The sequence below is a fragment of the Chlamydotis macqueenii genome, chromosome 11 (assembly GCF_036417535.1).
Source record: "Chlamydotis macqueenii isolate bChlMac1 chromosome 11, bChlMac1.mat, whole genome shotgun sequence".
NCBI lineage: Eukaryota > Metazoa > Chordata > Aves > Otidiformes > Otididae > Chlamydotis > Chlamydotis macqueenii.
The window spans coordinates 12,613,013-12,629,830 of record NC_141566.1 but is presented as its reverse complement, the minus strand read 5'-3'; the positions used below and the strand labels follow the sequence as shown (position 1 = coordinate 12,629,830).

Genomic DNA, 16,818 nt, shown 5'->3' with positions numbered 1-16,818 from the left:
GGGCTGGAGGGCGGGGGATGCTCCGACTGCCGTGTGGTGTGCCGAGGCAGCACAGCACAGGGCTGTGCGGGGTGGGCTGGGAGGCAAAGGGGCGTCATGCAGAGTGGCTGGGGCAGGTACAGGGTGCAGTGGGGCAGGATTCTGGCTGCCCGAGCAGGTGCAGGATGCCCGGGGTGGTGCAGGATGCCTAGGGTAGAAGAGGATGCCCGGGGCGGTTGCGGGGATGCCCCCACAGAGGGGATGGTTTGCTGGAGCGGTGCGAGGTGCCCCAGGGTGTGCAGGTGTCCCGGCTGGGGTTACCCCCCGCACCTCCGGGGTCCGGTAGCTGTGCAGTGCCGGTGCCGTGCGCAAGGCAGGGTTCCAGGGGCCTTGGGGGATACCAAGGGTACAGATGCGGTATCCCCTCGATGCCGCGCCCAGGGCGGTGCCGGGCCCGGCCAGCAAAGCGGCGGAGCCGTGGGGTGCCCGATGAGCGCGGTACCGGTACCGGGCGGCGGTGCTGGCTGCGGCAGCAGCAGTGAAGAGGTGCCGCGAAGCGGCCCCTCCCCTGCCCGCCCCCGCCGTGCACGCGCCGCGCGCTCCCGGTGCGGGGTCGGGCCGGAGTGAGCGGAGCGCGGGGCGCTGAGCAGCCGCTGCCGCCACCGGCATGGCCCAGCCGCGCCACCGCCCCCGACGGTGAGTGCGCCCCGCCCCGCCCCGCCCGGCCCGGCCCGGCCCGGCCCGGCCCGGAGTGGCCCGCGGTGCCTCTTGCTGGGGGAGGGGGGTGGTGGTCGGGCGGGATCGGCCTGGCCCCGCTGGGCTGGGCCCGGCCGCCGCGGCGGTGATGGGGCTCCCGCGGCGGGGATCCCCGTCCCAGAGTTGGGCGTCCGGGGCCAGGCCAGGCATCTGGGCGAGGAGCGGCGGGAGTTAACGGGTGGGGCCGAGCGCGGCGGCGACGGGTAGCGGCGGGGGTTAACGGGGCCGGATGAGCGGCCGCGGCGAGCCGGCGGGTTGCCATGGCGACGCGCTGAAAGGGGGATTGTGCGCCCGCCTCAGCTGCGCAGCCCCCGCCCGCAGCCGCGGCCCTCGGCCCGGTTCTGCTCGGCTCAGCCCGCCGGGCCCAACACGGAGCGCAGGAGCAGGGGCAGGGGGCGGGGGCAGGGGCAGGGGCAGGGGCAGCGGCTCGTCCGCTCCCGTCCCAGGGTCTGGGATCCTCCCTGGGGCTGGAGCAGCTAGGCTGGGGGTGCCTAGCTGCAGGCGGGGTCAGGTTTTTTTGGGTGCAGAGCTGCACCCAGTGCCGCCTGGCGCGAGGCTGCTGGTGTGAGCTTCCCCGGGTCAAGGGCAGGCAGGAGATCCCCTTAGCTCGGTTGATTTGGCATAGCATCAGGAATGACATTAGTCATTGGGTTCCCAGAGTGAAAGGGCATCCTCTGTCCCTGCCTTGGGCAGGGGGCCTGGGTAGAGGCAAGCTTGGTGTCAAACCGGAGCTCTGTCATGCTGGCCGTGCTCGTCCTCGAGCGAGGTAGTGGGTCAGGGGCTGCCAGTGGATGGTGTCGGCGCTGTTCGCCTGAGCTTGGCTCTGTTGCCCTCGAAGCCACAGGGCAGGAGTGGCGTGGTGAGTGATGGTTAGCGCCAGGGCCTGTCCATCTCTGGCACTGTCGGCAGTGAGGGAGAGGGGAAGTGATGAGGGACCTGAGGCTTTTGGCTAGCCAGTCTCTTTCTGGACCACACTTTCCCAAATGGTGACACCTCCTGGTGTCTCCACTGGCAGCCAAGGCTCCCCTGGGGAGGTGACTCTGGCAGCACGTCCCCTCGATGCTGAGACTTTCCTTCCACCCTCAGAGGGTGCCTCATTCGGTGCTGCTGACAGCGTGGCCTCAGGCAACGGCAGAGGGGCTGGAGATGCCCCCATAGCTGGGCACATGTAGGTGCAGCGGGAGAGCTGACAGAGCCAGCTCCCCACGAGCCCCTGCACTGGCCATGCTATGTGTAAGCTTGGTGAGACCTTCCTTCTTCTGGAAACCAGGGTGCTCTGTGGAATCTGAGGTGTCTGCCAGCTGTGTAAGGAGTGGATGTGTCCCCAGAGAGGGAGCTGCGAGTTGCTGAGGCAGGGTTCACTCTTAGCTCTGGGAAATGCGTGTGCTGTCTGTTCTTCCTGCTCTGCACCAGAGCACCCCACCCCTGGCGCTGAGCTGGGCACCCCGAGATCCCCATTGGAGAAGATGTCCTCCTGCTCTGCACTCTGCAAGTGGCCACCACCAGAGCTGGTGTCTGCAAAATGGTTAAAGGTTGACATTTAGAGGTCACACTTTTAGCATTGTGCATGTGTTTGCTTCATTTGCATTTGCAGTTAGCCCAGCTCAAGGCTTTGCCACTCACATGTGCAGTTGCCATGGTTACGTGTGCAGTCGGGATGTGGAGTTTGGTTGGACACCTGCAAACACACAGCTCTCAACCTCCAGAGCACCAGGGCACAAGCAAAACCGTCTGAGATGCAGGCCAGCCCTTGAAGCTGGGCGTTTGGGCCCTGCACAGCAATGCACTGGGGAAATGGAGTTGCAGTGCCCATCTTAGCAGAGTCTGTGTGCTACTGCCTTGCAGCACTTCCAGCTGCCCATATTCAACATGCAATGTGCACAGAGGGCAGCATTGTTGGAGAGGAAGGTTGAGCCCACGCCAGGGGTGTTGCCCTGGACTGTACATCTGGATCTGTCTCCTTCCCAGACCCCGTGTAGAGGTTCTTCTCCCTAAGGGCTGGGGTGAAGGTGCTTGAGAGCAGTCCAGTAAGGGCGAGCAGAGCCTGGGAGTCACTAGGGAGCTGCTGTACAGGCTGACAGTGCCCTGGCCTGCCAAGGCTTCAGAAGGCAGCATGAGAATTGCAAGAGCACTGTGCCCAGCTCCAGCTGTGGTGGCTGCATCTCTCCTGGCTCTCTGTGGGGTCTGGTCTGGGTGCTCAGGTCCAACACAGACAGGGACCTGGTCCAGGTACCTTTTGACCAGGATCACATTGAGTCTGTGAGCGAGAGCAAGGAAAGAGCGACTGCTAAAATCCTCTGGCAAGTCCACGTTGGCCTTGTCTTTGTGTCAAGGGAGGAGGAGCTTTAGGACAGCAGGTATGGAAGGGAACTTGCGGTCACCTAGTCTCGAAGCTCCATCTAAACCACAGCATCAGCTCAGCCAGCTCCTAAACCTCCCCAACCACAGTGGTTCTGCTGCTTCCTAAGCAGTTTGCTGCCGTCTTCATGTGTCCTTCCTGCTGGAGTTACTTCTATGCAGCAGGCAAGGGAAAAGGGAAGCCCTCTTGGCTGTCCAGGAGAAGCTGTGGCCTGAGACAGACCGGTGTGGGATGTCCGTGCTGTGCCGGTGGCAGGTGGAATCCAGTAACAAGAGGAGAGTGTAAGGATGGTGGGAATGGGGACATGGAGCATGTGTCTGGGCATGAGCTGCGGAGGAACCTGTGAAATCTCACAGCAGAGCACAGGGGGGCTGAGTGTCTGCCATCCTGGGGCTGTGCACCAAGTGCAGAGGGATGGGGCAGGGGCAGCTTGGCTCTGTCCTTAGGCCTTTCAGTGCCACTGGACAGTTCTTTGCTCACTGTGGGATCGCAGACAGAGATTCCTCCTCTGATGGTCTGTGGTTATTGGCTGCCACTGACAGAGCGTTTTGGAAAATGCTTCTTAATCAGGGTCTGGCATTTGTACCTGCATCCACTGCTAGGGGCATGTGCTGATCTTGGGTCAGCACAGACAGGAGGTGAGCACAGCTGGGGAGGTGAGTGCAGCCAGCTGGCAGGGGCACGTCAGCAAAAGGAGGCAGGGTGGATCCTGGTACTGGGGTGCTTGAGGAGAGCTGGGTTTGAGGACTCTGGCAGAGCTTGCATGGTGGGCTAAATGCTCCGGTGGTCTCCTAAAGTGATGCTCCCCAGAGCTGGGGGCAGGAAGCAGACTGTGACCGGCACTGCGTGCTGCTGGCCTCAGCAGGATTCTGCAATGGGTGTGAGAAGAATGAATAAAAGGTCCTGCAATTGCCGGAGCTGGCAGTTTGAATCCACATCATTCAGACCCTGGAGTGATTCTAACTGAGGGGAAATGGGGATGAAGCAGGAGTTGGGGCTTCTGGCTGCAGCTGCCGGGTCCTGTCTGGTGCGTGCAGCTCCTGGAAGTTTTCCCCAAACTGTGCGCTGTTTGTTTGGAGGCTCAGTAGTGATGTGGTATTGCAGTCCATGATGAAACTTGTGTTCCTGCTTAGTCTTGCAATATACTCCTTTTGCCATGTGGTCTGTCCGACAGCGGGGCAGATACGTGGCATGGGAGTGAGGGGTGGGGGAGGGGGTTGTCTTTGTGCCAGGGAGCACTGTTTGGGCTGAGACTGCCTGGCAAGGAGCTCAGGGGATTGTTGGTAAAGAAGCCTTGTTCCTGACACTGCAAAATGCAGAACAGTGGAGTAACATCTGGTATTTTCAACCTGCATCTCTCTGTGAGCGTATCCTATGAGGTCCCTGGCAAGCAGAGCTGAAGCTTTGCCTGGGGGCCAGATGCTCTGGCCATGCCAGCAGACCAAGTAGCAAAGTTTGGGAAATGTTGCAGAGAGAGCGTGTTACGGAGCTTGTACTGAGCGTGAGCCTTGTTTGGGTCTGGGCCTGGGCTGCTGGGGCTCTCTGAGGGTGAGATTTGTTGGCAGAGGCTGGTCAGAAAGACTTTTGAAATGGGCTTGGGGAGGGGACTGCTAAGAATGTCCTTTGGCATGGCGATCAGGGGCTGCAGGGACTTAGCCTTTGTCAGGCATTCATTAGCTGCTACTCTAAAGGAGTGGAAGAAGCCCAAGTTGCAGCCTGGCTAAAGTGTCTGCTTGCCACTCACCATGGAGGTGGCCGTGTCCATCTTCTGGTGCTGGTGCCCAGGGCTAAAGGAGTTGTGGAGGCGAGTCTATGAGTTTGGCTGTCTTCACATCTTTCCTCTACACTTACATGATTCCAGATACCGCTAAGCAACTTGAGGAGTCATGGGACAGTGATGCAGAAGGAGAAGGGGGCAGGGGTTGCTCTGTGTCTCTGTCTCTAGAGCTGCTTAGGGGAAGTGTGTAGGTGTTGAGATCATTGTGGAGTCAAATGCCTGGAAGTTGCAGCAGGAGTGGTCAGAGGTCTGATGGCCTCTGTGCAAAAAATGGCTAAATAAGGCAGGGTTCTTCAGACTGGAAAAGAAACCGTAGAAGATGGATAAGATATGTCTACAGGAGGCCAGGAGAGAAGGGATAGAGGTTAACTGTTCACTGTTTGTTTCCATGCAAGTACAAGGTCACATCAAATGAAGCTAACAGGAGGTGCCAAACAGGAGGAGGGGCCGTTGCCTCTCGCAGATGTGCTATCAAACTGCAGAATTCCTCAGAACAAGGTGTTGTGAACAGAGAAGAAACCTTACATTGGTTCCAGGAGAAACGGGATGAATTCAAAAAGGACAAAAGGTTCCCCCAGAACCAATAAATACAGCAAGATCCATCTCTGACTTCGGCAGCTCCTGATTGTTCGTGCTTCTGACTACTGGCAAGAAAGTACATAGGGCAAGGTGGGTCTGAGCTGTTATTTTTGTAACGTTGTGCCTACCAGAGAAGACGGAGCCAGGAGGGAGCACTGGGCTTTGGTAAAGAAGGATGGGTTTATCACCATCTAGCTCTGTTACTTTGCTTGGCACAGGGTGACAAATGCCTGCTCAGTTCCACTACCTCTCTGAGAGCATGGGATGCTGTCCCCACGTGATGGAGATGCAGCTGGTGGGAGAGGTGGGACCTGTGCTAAGCACCAGTCCTCTGCCTTGGCATTCCAGGACCCTTTGCTGGAAACTTCTGACAGACTTTTGTCTGCTGAACAGTTGTTAATTTGATTGGTTTGAAAATGGATGGCAATATCCCTTCCCTCCTGTGTTACCTGGCAGTTCTTCCTCTGGTTCCCTGGGCACAGGGCACCCACCTGACATGCTGGCAGCAGAGCTGGAGTCTCATCCAGTTGTCCCAGTTCCCTGGCACTTGTTGCATATGGTGGCCACTGTGGGATCACCAGGGATCTGATCCTTATCTCTCTCTCCTCCAGTCCTCTGGCTCTGCCTGTTCTCACATACATCAGGAAACATCATTCTCAGTTTGTTCCTGGTTTTATGCTCAGATGAGAAAAGACTACCAATGAAAATCCAGTTCAGCCTTACCTCAGCCTGTGTGGGGTGCTAGAATGCTGTCCCTCAACTCCTCAAGCACTTCAGCAACGTTTAAGGACAGCAGGGAGATGTGAGGCTTGGGCTGGGAGAGGTTTGCTTCTTGTGAGAGAAATAGACTTGGAGAGGAGGGTGCAGGGATGAGCTGGGGATCTAGTGGTCCCCAGTGGGCTTTGGGTGAGGGGCAGCAGGATGAGGCCAAGCCAGGTTGAAGCTCCTGAAGAGAACGCTGTTTCCCATCCTCATGACTTCCAGGAGGACCCTGTCTGGGAGGGCAGAGGGGAGTATCCATTGAGCACAATGGCGTCCTTGCAATCACAAAACAGAAATCTACCCTTAGTTGGCAGCCGTAAGGGTAGATCCTGTGCCTCAAGACAATCTCTGATTCTGTCTCATTGCCATTTGGTCTCTGTTGCCACTGAGGTCTCTTGATGAGGATCTAAGATTGCAGATTTGGGCAGGGAGCTGCTGTACTTTGATGCTCATGACCTTAAGAGGACCCAAGTGATTACCTGCTCTTTGTAACAAAAAACTCGTCCCGTGTCTGCCGGCAGCAATGCTTCAAAATGGGCATCTGCCGAGGCAGAGCTGTGCTTGGGAACCTCTAAGAAGCAACAGGGAACCTGGGAGCCTTCTTGGCACTGGGGATTGCCTTTCGTTGGGCATTGCTGGTCCTTGCATCCTGCTTGTATGTCCTGCTTCATCCTGGTCTGCTCCCTCTGGACAGATAGGGCATCCCCAGGCTGCCTGATTTGCTTCAGTCCAGCTTATTTCTTAACACTAGGCAGCCTTTACAGTAAAACACATTAAAGGAATTTTTTTTGCCAGAGGTTTTAGGTTTTCTGCTTTTTTTTTTTTTTTTGTGCTTGACGATAGAAAATATGGGAGAAGGCAGCTACAAGGGAAATCAGAAAATACATTTTGGATTAAATTTGGACAGGCTTCTTTCCTAGCTGCTGGCTTGCCTGGCCTCCAGTCCTTAGCAAGCCCCAGTTGCATGAGCAGGAGTCAGACTTTATGAAGCTGCCCTGGCTGCAGGCTGACCCTCCAGCCCAGGGGATTTCCATCATCTTCTGCTTGGTCATGCCATCTTTGGTTTCAGTTTGGGAACGACAGCAGCTGATGGCTCTTGCTGAGGGCAGGCTTCCCTACTTGAGGAAGCTGCTTGTCTTAGCTGAGTAGAGGCTGTTGTGGGCTTGGGCTGGACGATCTAACTGCTTGACCTCCTTCCAAGGTGACCGACACTGTGTCTGTCTGGGCTGCTAGCTATATGTATGACCTGTGACAACAGTGACCTCTGGCCATGACACCTATATGAACTCTTTAGGTTGCTCACTGGAGCATGTAGCAAACCTGTGCGTTTCCAGAGTTCCTGGGAAAGCCTTTAGGGTTTCAGGGAAAACCAGTGACTCAGACAGGCTTTTATCTTATTCAGCTGTAGATCGGTGTTTTTGGATTCCGTGCTGTGCCAGCAGCGTGTGTGAGTGGCTGTTGTGCCAGGGGCCCCAAGGCTCCCCTCACCCTGGTGCTGTCCTGAGCATGGAAGGCACTGCCAGCACCGCAGCAGCTCTGCCATGAGTCAGTGTTGGCTGTGTGGGGTTGGTGGCTTTGCCCAGAATCTCCTCCACAGCCACCAGCCATTATCCTCGGTGCCGGCACTCAGTAGTGAGATGGGGCAAGGGGGAAGACTGATGTGGAGTGTGGCTTCTCCAGCACCTGTGCCTTATTCTGGAGCATGCAAGTGTGAAATTCAATTTGTAGATAAGCTGTAGCTGGTGAGGAACATAGGCCACGGCATCTGCTGGAGCCAGGTGATGTGTGGGAACCGCGTGGCCAGCATGCACAGCATGTCCTGCCTGGCAGCTCTCGTGGAGGCTGACGTCACCTCAGAGGAGCCGTGGCTGCTGCAGGACGTGGCTGCTTGACACTGTGTCATGTTGGCTCTGGGCGTGCAGCCCCAGCTGCTGGCAGGAGCCCTGCTGAGAGGTGCTGCCCCAAGGTCTCCCGTGCCCTGTGGACATGAGGGGCATGGGGCAGCTGGAAGCAAGAGGGACCTGGTGCTCTCTGCCACCAGCAGCTTGCAAGCTGTGTGACAGGGAGGACAGATGTTGTGGACAGAGGTGTTTGTGGCGCTTCCAACAGCGATGGTGTTTTCTCACCTTCACATTCATATCTTCCCTTCTTGATGTTTCCAGTGAGTCTTGCTTGCTGGCAGGAACAGAGGGAATGAGCATTAGCAAATGCAGCTTGCACTGGCTCGTGCTCCATCCTCTGTGTGCATTGCTACCAGTGGTCACAGCTCCCCTTCTCTTGCCCTAGTCCAGCGCTTTCTGGGTCTCTCACCTCTGAGTGCTTTGCAGAGAGCAGCCCTGTGTTGAGGATGAAGAGACAAGTGCTATTAGGAGGTGAGCGTGGTCATCCAGGCTAGCCATGGCAGAGCAGAGACTGAACAATGTCCTGGTTCTCAGTGGAGGCTGCTGCTGAGTATGGCTGTGTCTCCAGGCAAGCCACAGTGTCATGGAGCAGTGGGTCACTGCTGATGCCATCAGTCCTGGAAAGGGCACCAGAATGGTGATGCCAGGATGATCAGTCTGTCTGGGTGTTCCTTGCTGGCCAGAGAAAGCGCTGCTCCCCTGACTGTGGCTTGACTTTTGCAATATGGTCAGAAAATCATGTCTGGTCTCTGCTCAGGGCCACTGACACTAATGCACAAGTCAGCAGCTTGTATGAGGCGGGATGAGCTGGGGCACTCACCTCTCTGAGTAGGGTGATAGGCTGGGGTTCAGCCAGGGCATCTCTCTGGCACAGGACGGGACCTGCAGCACTCCTAGCTGTGGGAAGCCAGGGGGCATGTGGTGGCACAACCCCCCATCCCACTTTCTGGGTGTGTGGGTCTTTGCGGAGCCTGTCTGATGTGTCACCTGGAAGTAGGGACTATTGTAACAAGGTGGAAGTGGTGTGGATGGTGGAAGTCATGCTAGCTCAAACATCTCCTGGGACAACTTTCCTGAGCATTGCCACCAAGAACCCTGCAGTGAGGAAAAACATTGGTGCTGGACTGCAATGCTTGGGGTCTCTAGGGAGGGAGCATGCATGGCTTTGCTGCCTGCGTTGTGACTCTGGAGGGATGACTTTGTTGGAACAGCCCCCCTTGCACACCGTGGTCTTGGTGGCTGGGTTCTTGTCACATGGTACAAGACAGGGTGGTAATGGGTGGTGCAGGAAGGTGATGCTTGTACTCTGCCAGATAACTCGTAACCTTATCTCTCACAGGAAAACTGACTCATTATGTCGTGTTTCACCTTCCATAGAAAAGTTAGTTCCTGCTTGTCTCCAACTATTTTCCTCATCTTTGTTCTTTGCCCCGGGTTTCATTACCTTTAGCTCAGATCACCTCCATGACCTGCTGTACCATTCTGCCCTGCAAAACTTTGCTCAGCTGACGAAAAGCAGTGGGCAGTTATGTCAAGTGAGGTCAGAAATAAGTGGCTGGGGCAGGTGTTGGTAGAGGAAACAGTCCTTTATCAGCTCTGCCACTGAAACAGAGGTTCTTACAGCCACAATCTCGATTACAACCTATGATTAGGTGGTTTTGGCTTCCTGATTTGAGTCAGTAAAAATGAAACATTGACAACTTCTTTTGGGTGTAGCTGTTCCCATTCCAAGGACTCTTGGGTTTTGTTGCCCATCCTCTCTAGTTGCATTTGCAGGAAGTCTTTGTATTTTAAGCTGCAGTTGGTTCCTCTCTGCCCAGCCCACCTCCTTACATTTATAGAGCCTCCTCCAGGCCACGCTAGTCCATGGAAAGCATTGGCTGTGGATGCACTCAGCCTGCCTGCAGGCACAGATGCTTTCTCAGCTTTCTTTAGAGCATGCATGAGAATGTCTTGACTCGTTATTAGCACAGGTGGTGGTAAGGGTAGGACAGGGCTTTGTGCAAATTGCCAGTGACTCAGTTTGTTGGAGGGGGTCCATGTCCTTTGCATGGCTGAGTGCCCAGAAAGAAGCTTGAGAGAGTAGGGTATGAGGCAGTTTTGAGGAAGGACATTCCATCAGCAGCTGGGTTCCATACTTGCTGCTTGGTTTGGGACATTTCAGAAATGGAGGTGTCATTGCATCGAGCTAGCCTCTTTGAGTCACTGAAGTCTCCTTTATTCAATTTCAAACCTGCATTTGGTAATGTAAGAAATATGAACGTGTTTGAACTTAGAGTTTCAGAATCTTGTTGCTCTGAAAAGAGCCTTGTGCTTGTGTAATTGCTTTGTAACGTGTTTCAGTTGTAATGATCGATGGTAACTTAAAAAACAGGGCCTCTGCTAGCCATGGTGGTTTCTGAGGCAATTGTTTGGGAGAGGACATAGGAGCCATTGCTCTGGCAGATGTGAGGGGGATGGTGATGAGCAGCTGGGATAATGTCAATGCATGGCTTACTGAAGCTGGAGAAGGAAATAAAGGGAATGCTGCTTGTGCAGACAGCTCTCTTTGCTGGGTGAGATTTGCACTCCAGTTACTAGCTGCTGAGTGTTGATCTAAGATTTGTGAGTGAGCTTATATTGCCTTAAAGTAGGTGCCTGGTTCTTGTTTGTGATGTGTTGGAAAGTGAGTGAGTTGTCTTGGCATGAACTTTGTGCTGGTGCCAAGGACTAACTGAAAGCAGATTGTCTGTCAGTTCACTCCTGAATAGATGTCTGGAAATTCCAGGATTCTGTGGATGCACTTTTGCCATGTCAGTCACGTGCCTGCACAAAGCGAGCACTGGAGTAATTCTACTATTTATTTATGAAGAGCTGTTTCCTCTAGAATAGTATAGAATAGAATATTTCAGTTGGAAGGGACCTACAATGATCATCTAGTCCAACTGTGTGACCTATTGAGGGCTGACCAAAAGTTAAAGCAAATTATTAAGGACATTGTCCAAATGCCTCTCAAACACTGACAGGCAGGGGCATTGATCACCTCTCTAGGAAGCCTGTTCCAGTGTTTGACCACCCTCTCAGTAAAGAAATGCTTCCTAATGTCTGAACGTCCCCTGGCGCAGCTTTGAACCATTCTCACGCATCTTATCACTGGATACCGGGGAGAAGAGATCAGCACCTCCTTCTCCACCTCATCTCCTCAGGAAGCTGTAGAGAATGATGCGGTCGCCCTTCACCTAGTCGTGGTGAGGCAGAGTTTGCAAGTCCCACCTTCCCTCCAGCTGCCAGGCAAACATCCCGCTGGAGCCCGAGCGCTTTTCCTGCAAGTGCTCCGTGCCTTTTAGACGCTCCGGGCTGCAGGGCTGTGCCGTGGCTCTGTTCGGAGAAGACCCTCTGGATCCCCGGGAGCGGGAGAGGCCGGCGGGCGGTGCTGAAGGGACAGCTCCCGCGCAGCCCCGCCTGGGGCTCCGCGCGCCGGGGGTCACCGAGGAGCCCGCACCCCCCAGCCCCTTCCGCCAGTGCAGAGAACTGCATGAAGCACCGGCCAGTGGTGGTAGGTCCTGCCGGGCCGGAGCAGGCACGTATGGGCTGGGAGAGAGCGATGCCACATCCAGCTATTGCAGCGTACACAACGACCCCATTGCAGGGTCTTCTGGAGTATCCTCCAAGGATCTTTGATCTTCCAGGCTCTCTGCCTTTGCTGCCAGTTGTTCTGCAAGCAAGCACCTGTGTATCTGTGCCGAGGCCAGGGCGCTGTGTTTGCTGTTTCAACAGTGGTTCTCATTAACCTCCACCCCTGCAGGTAAGCATTTGTAAACTGAAACTGTGCAAAGCAGCAAGGTGAGGGAGAGAAAAGCTGCTGTCGTTTCTTCATGCTGGGGTCTCCGTAACGTGAGATAATCCAGATTATTTCTACCCAGAACTTGGCACTAAATGGCCTACTTCCAGCAGCTATCCCTGAGCCATGTGGAAACCCAGCAGCCACCAAGAGGCTGCTGCCGCTGCCCTCTTCGCAGCCAGGGATCTCTCCCAGCAGTGCCTCTTGCTCACAGAGGAGCTGCTGGCTGTGCCACGTGGCCCTGCCTCAGCTTTCCACCAGACTTCTGGAAAGCAGTGAGTGGGAAGGTCAGTTAAAATCTAGACCAGCTCAAGGTGAGCATGTAGCCCACTCCAAAGGAGCCCAGGCTCTCAAGCACAGTTGCCCTTGGGTTCTCTATAGAGGCCACCCTCTGCTTGCATCAGCAGTATTGGGCACTGACCCCAACACTGTCCCTGCTGCAGTGCTCACTGGCTGTCCTTCAGCAACATTGACAGTCTCAGCTCAGTGACACTGAGAAATCTCCTGCATTTTTTGGAGCTTTTGATGCTAAACAGGAGCTGGAAATGAGCCAGGTAATCTCACCTGCTGTGTAGTGTGACTTCTGGAGCCGAGTGTTGAACAGTGTGGTGGCTTCAACACCAAAAATATCTGGAAAGGGTGAAGTGTGGGCAAGGGAAAGGTCTTACTTTGCCTCTGGTGTCCTTCTCAAGGCAGGCTTGGCTCCTTTGTGAAGGACTCGTTAAAGGCCGTGGAGCAAATGGGGACAGGCCATATTGCAGCAGGCCATTGGCACCACAGGAGAAGTGGCACTTGAAATTGCCTATTTCTAGGGATTTGGGGTAACATTCTTCTCGAGGATCTTGGCATGTGTCTGGGAGTTGTCAAAGAGCTTCTGTCCCACATACGTTCTTGCAGCATTGAGGAACTTAACTGACACTTCTTATGCAGTCTCTCATCCCCTCCCCAGGGCAAAGGATGTGCAGTGGAGTGTCTTGTAGGCTTCTGACTTCAACTTCCTTTAAATATTGGTGGTGCTGTGGGTAGAAGTTAGGGAAGGCAAGTCACAGGGATGTTACCTTGCACTTGAAGCAAATGAGAGTGAAGGTTTGTGACTGTTTTTCCTTCTGTCCCATCAGAGTGACTGTGGTGCCTGGATATCGGAGGTACCACAGGTGTGCCTCTAGGAGAAGAGTGAGGTGGGGGACACCAGACTCTGGGGAAGATCTCTGCAGAGTAGAGAACAGATGTGATGGGCTCCAGGGTGCTGGGAAGCCTTCTAAGTGTTCTGCTCTGTCAGAGCATCCTAAATGCTGAAGGCTTCATGACCAAGGTGGCTGTAGTTTGCCCAGATGGTGCCAAATGCTGAACAAATGAGGACAGGGAGAGAGCTGCCAGCCAGGGTGATAAGAAGTGTAGAAGAGTGGGCTGGAGTGCATGCCGAGGGGTAACTTGGTCCATCCATCTGCCCTTTGCAGGTATGCATGGGCACTTTAATTTTTAAAATCATAGAATAGTTAGGATTGGAAGGGAACCTTTAAAGGTCATCCAGGCCAACCCCCATGCAAGGAGCAGGGACATCGTCAACTAGATCAGGTTGCTCAGAGCCCTGTCCAACCTGGCCTTGAATGTTTGCAGGGATGGGGCATCGACCACCTCTCTGGGCAACCTATGCCAGTGTTCTATAACCCTCATTGTAAAAAAAAATTTCTTAATATCTCATCTGAATCTACCTCCCGCTATTTTTAAAACTGTTACCCCTCGTCCTGTCACAACAGGCCCTACTGAAGAGTTTTTCCCCTTCTTTCCTGTAGGCCTCCTTCAGGTATTGGACGACTGCTATAAGGTCTTCCCAGACCCTCCTCTTCTCCAGGCTGAACCCAGCTCTCTCAGCCTGTGCTCATAAGAGAGCACAGCCCTCTGGTAATTTTTGTTGCCCTCCTCTGGACTTGCTCCAACAGGTCCATGTCCTTCTTATGTTGGAGGCTCCAGAGCTGGATGCGTACTGCAGGTGGGGTCTCACCAGAGCAGAGCAGAAGGGCAGAATCACCTCCCTTGACCTGCTGGCCAAGCTCCTTTTGATGCAGCCCAGGATGCAGTTGGCTTTCTGGGCTGCAAGCGGGCATTGCCTGCTCATGTTGAGCTTCTCATCCACTAGCACACCCAAGTCCTTCTCCTCAGGGCTGCTCTCAGTCCATTCTCTGCCCAGCCTGTATTTGTGCTTGGGGTTGCCCTGACCCATGTGCAGGACTTTGGCCTGGTTGAACTTCATGAGGTTTGCATGGGCCCACCTCTCCAGCCCATCAAGGTCCCTCTAGTTGGCATCCCTGCCCTCCAGCTTGTCAACGGCACCACACAGTTTGGTGTCATCGTCGAACTTGCTGAGGGTGCACTCTATCCCACTGCCCATGTCACTGACAAAGATGTTCAACAGGGTCAGGCCGAATACGGACCCCTGAGGACCACCACTCATCACCAGTCTCCACCTGGACATTGAGCCGTTGACCACCACTCTCTGAGTGCGGCCATCCAGCCAATTCCTTATCCACTGAGTGGTCCGTCTGTCAAACCCATGCCTCTCCAGTTTAGAGAGAAGGATGTTGTGTGGCACAGTGTCAAATGCCTTGCACAAGTCCAGGTAGGTGACATCAGTTGCTCATCCCTTGTCCACCAGTGCTGTAACCCCATCATAGAAGGCCACCAAATTAGTCAGGCATGATCTGCCCTTAGTGAAACCATGTTGGCTGTCACCAATCACCTCCTTGCTTTTCCTAGTGTACACTTGTCTCTCCTTTCTGCATATGAAAGTTCAACATCAGACTCTTCAGACTTTTTTTCAGTGGTGTTTACATGTTATAAAATTGTGTCCTCTGACTTGACTTCTCTAGACTAGCCCCACTCTTCCAGGCTTTTGTTCAAGGCTTTTTGGTGGTCTTGCTGTCTCCCGTGGCCTCTCTTAGTTGGCCCAAATTTTTGGGGAATGAACTGGTTGTCTGGAGATCCGTATATTTACTTGATGTGCCTTTATGAGCTGAAAGGAGAGCAGAATAATTACTTCACATGTCTTTATAAGCTGGCCTTTCATACATCCTACTGTATTTGTGTTTTTTCTGTGGCAATGACATGCTGGCTCACATTCAGTTTGTACCCTCCTGTAGCCCTTATGACCCTTCTGGCAGAAATGCTGCTGTCTTTACTTCTGTGGTCTGTTCGTGCAGTTTTTTTACCCCCCCAATGACTTACAGCCCTGCCCATCATCTCTCAGCCCTTTCCCCAGTCTGTCAGGAGCATGTCAAGTTCCCATCCTGGCCTCCAAAGTGCTGAATGTCATGTGTGGATTATAAAACATACTCTGTTCTGCCATTTGGGAAGTGGAATTCATGGAAAAGCAGAGCAGTGGCATAAGTAGGGCAGACCTTACTGAAACCCTACTTGCCCCCTTTTAGTGTAACTGTGAGCCACTGGTAACTATCAATTACTGTGTACCAGCTCTGTGATGGACCTGAAGTCCTGGGAATTGCTCCCACAGTGCTGTGGGACCAGGAAACATCTGCCTGTGGCATGGATGGGTAACCTGGGGTGGGTGAGAAAGCCCCCCTAGGCACAATACATAGCACATAACCCTCAACTTTGCTCTGTAGTATTACTCTCAAGTATTAGCCCAGGCCACAAGCACTAGAGGGTGCGAGCTGAGAACTTCTGGCAGAAGGATGCTCTTCAAGAGCTGCCAGGACACACAGACACAAGCTTGTCAGTCCAGTTGTGCTGCAGCTTCTATGCTCCCCAGGGTTTTCTATGGGGCTTCTGCAGAGTCACAGGTGAGGTGGGATGGGACTGAGGGTTGGTGAGGGCCGAGGTTGCTGCCCAGTGGAGGAGAGCAGCTGACAGGGTGGGGAGCACATCTGACAGTGTTGCCTGAGAGCTGAGCATCAGCCTGAGATCCCAGAGCACAGGCTAGTGGAAAGGTTTGGAGCTAGCTCACTCTGGGGAAGAGGAGGCAGAGGTTTCTCATGCTGCTTGCCGAGCGCGTATCTGTGCTGGGGTGCATGGGCTGGTCCCCAGCTACATCTCACCATGATACAACACAGTCAGATGGTGAGCAGAGCTGCACAAGGCAGAATGTCTGGAGAGTGCAATGGGACATCCTGTCCACTTGCTGTTGGGAGGAAATCATCCATCCGTGCCAGCTGGGAGATGCTGGGCTGTCCTGGCTCTGGACCACACAGAACATAGAACCGAAGCATCAAAGTGATGAGCTTGGGGGTTGGGTCAGCCTGAGTCCTCAGCGGCAGGAGACTGAATCCTGATGAAGAGTCCAATACAAGGGCAAGCTGCCTGCTCGCATCTCCTCATCCGCCTGCCAGCGAAGGTGTGGATCTGGCTCGTCTGGCTGGTGTTGAGATGCCTGACTGCATCTGCGAGGGAGGCTTCCAGAGGATCCTGCCTGGCCAGGTTTCCATGGAGAGTGTCTCCTGGATGAGGAGGGAGACGTCTGGCAGACAGTACGGCTGTGGAAATACCGATAGAGCATTTGTTTTCCAAAGCACATGAATAATATCCCTAACAGCCAGCAGCTTCACTTCCTCCACTCATCCCACCAGCAGTCTGGCAGAGCAACCTGGGATGCCTGCAGTGTCTTTATCCTCCCGGCTCCTCACTGTGCCCTCGTCTGAGCATCCCCAGTTTGGCCATATCTGCCCTGCCTGGCCCGATTTCCCTTCCAGTTGGCAGGCACAGCTCCTCCTGGCGCAGGGCTGCAGGGAGGCAGCAGCCGTCTTTGCTGGGGGACGCGTTTGGCTTCACTGATGGAGGGAAGAATGGGAGTGCTGTAGGTGGCAAAACTGGGGAAGTTTTGCTCCCTTCTTCTGTGGGATGTGAGGGGAATCACTTCCCTGAAGGAAATGTC

At 54.5% G+C, this 16,818-nt stretch overlaps 1 protein-coding gene across 6 annotated transcripts in view; it reads left to right on the top strand.

The window, feature by feature from the left end:
* The first annotated feature begins 573 nt into the window (after positions 1-573).
* Positions 574-16,818, top strand: part of NLGN3 (neuroligin 3) — a 43,229-nt gene continuing 26,984 nt past the window's right edge. For 3 of the 6 annotated variants that reach the window (XM_086756325.1, XM_086756324.1, XM_086756321.1), the window contains exon 1: positions 574-675. The gene's annotated coding sequence lies outside the window, so the exon portion shown is untranslated. The remainder of the gene's footprint in view (positions 676-16,818) is intronic. The other 3 variants (XM_086756323.1, XM_086756327.1, XM_086756326.1) reach the window with 3 other exon arrangements.